We start from the raw sequence: 2,129 nt of genomic DNA on the forward strand, positions 1-2,129 counted from the left end.
GTGACGAAAAGGGGTAAATAGGTAACGGGGCTCCTCCCAAACTGCCTTCTTTTCCAGTGCTTAGCTTACAGTTTTGTGAGAACCTTTATCTGATATCTCAGGCTCAAAAGTCTATTCTCCCTGGATCCCTGTATCAGGTTCCCCCACTGGACCCCACAGCGTCCTCTATTTCTTTTAGCAAAGCCCCCTCCACGCTGTACAGGAGTTGACTTATTCCCCCAGACTGGGGAGGCAACTGCTAAATCATTCCTTTGTTGCCAGTTCCCACCACAGACTGATCAGGATTGCTGAGTGAATTTAGACGTTCCACGATCTGAGTTCTCCCAAAGCAGTTTTAGGGAGAAAATCCAACAATTCATAATGTGTTCTTAATAATAGGGAGAGAATATTCATTCTTTTCTGTGAAAACTACATTTTGATGCCCTCTTTCTCATTCTATGGTTTTTATGTAAGTCTCTTACAAAGCTGACCTGTTCTGTCCACTGCCATTGCTGGCCCTGGTTCAGACCACTTTTCTCTACAGAGGTCACTGCGGCACCTCCTCACTGCTCTCTTTACTTTCTGTCTCTTTCCCTTCATTCTCCACATAGCAATCTTTGTGATCTTTCTAAAAGGCAAATCTCGGCATGTTTCTCTTCTACTTAAAACCCTTCCTGGGCTCCCATTTCCCTCAGGGTAACATTCAGCTTTCTTAGCCTGGGAACTCAAGGCCGTTTGCAGTGTTTCTAGCTCTCAGATGTCGCCTCCTCTCTCTCCACTGCCTCCAGCCCCCACCCCCTACCCCCGCCCCACCGCAACCATCCTTCAGGCATTGATCACTCTGTCCTCTGACCTCCACATACTCCTTCCCCTATGTACCTTTGGGGTTCCCTCCACAAAGACTGATCCCCCACTTAACTGTGTTCCACCCAGGACAGCCCAAGGAGTTGGCTGAGGAAGCTGCTATTTGCAGGGGCTGGCTCACTGATTTCTTGGAACATTGCTGCCAACTAGTGGCTATTGTGTGAATGTGTAGGTGGGGGCTGGTTTTAACCTCAACTTCTCATGGATTGAGAGAATTGATTTCTTTGGCAATAACCCTTCACAGGGACTATTACAAAAGATGCTTTTTCAACCCTGTCCCCAGCACCCCAGAGTGACTTCCTAGAGCAGTATCTGACCACATTACAGCTTAATGCTCCCTATTGTCTTGTGGTAAAGCTCAAATTCTATAACCAAGCTGTCAAGATCTTTCACATTCAGGTCTTTGGAGACCTGATCTTCCCAAATGCTCCTTCAACACTTTAAGACCAAGCTACGCTGAGATACCCAGTGTTCCCTGGACAGCCCCTCACCTCACTGCCTGATCTTAAAACGTTCTGTCCAAGCTTCTTCTTTCTCTTGGTCTGCTTTTGGTCTCTCCATAAGTTTGTTTGATCTCAAAAAAGACCAAATGAACAATCACTTTCTCTATGAAGCATTTTTTCATTCCTTCAACAGTTACTTAACTGAACAAGTACTCTTCCAAACTTTCTCCTCATTTGTGTGGTGTCTTGGAAAGGACATGGTTTCTAGAGTCAGATAGAGCTGATTTCAGATTCCAGCCCTGCTACTTAGCTGAAAATCTTTGGGTAAGTCACCTCACCTTTCTGATCTTCAGTTTCCTCATCTGTTGTGATACTAAGATGAAATAAGACGATGTATGTATGAGACAGATGTCCATTAGAGTTACTCCATATTTCCCCTTCCCCTCCTTTCATAAAGTCTGGTACTCACCCCAAGGTTTCTGTGAATCCCCAGGGATTTCAAGGTCATGTTTGGCTCTATGATCTGCAGCTCCTAAACTACCTGGTGCAGAGTTCCCAGAGCAAGCTCTTTCCTGTCATGGAACCCAGATCTTTTGATTAGTTTCACTTCATTCATTTACTGAGTACCTGCTGGGCACCGGGCATTGTTCTAGTGCTGGGGATACAGCAGTAAACAAAACCAAGATTTGCTTTCATGGAGCTTACATGCTGGTAGGGAAAACCAGCAATCAACAATCCACAGGTATATAAAAAAGTATCAGATGGTGATTTGTGTTATGGGGAAGAAAAGGCAAACCGAAGAATAGAAGATGATAGATGTGAGCATGGGGTGGGTGGGTCAAT

Source organism: Bison bison, unplaced genomic scaffold, assembly GCF_000754665.1.
Source record: "Bison bison bison isolate TAMUID 2011002044 unplaced genomic scaffold, Bison_UMD1.0 scf7180017864484, whole genome shotgun sequence".
Classification (NCBI taxonomy): domain Eukaryota; kingdom Metazoa; phylum Chordata; class Mammalia; order Artiodactyla; family Bovidae; genus Bison; species Bison bison.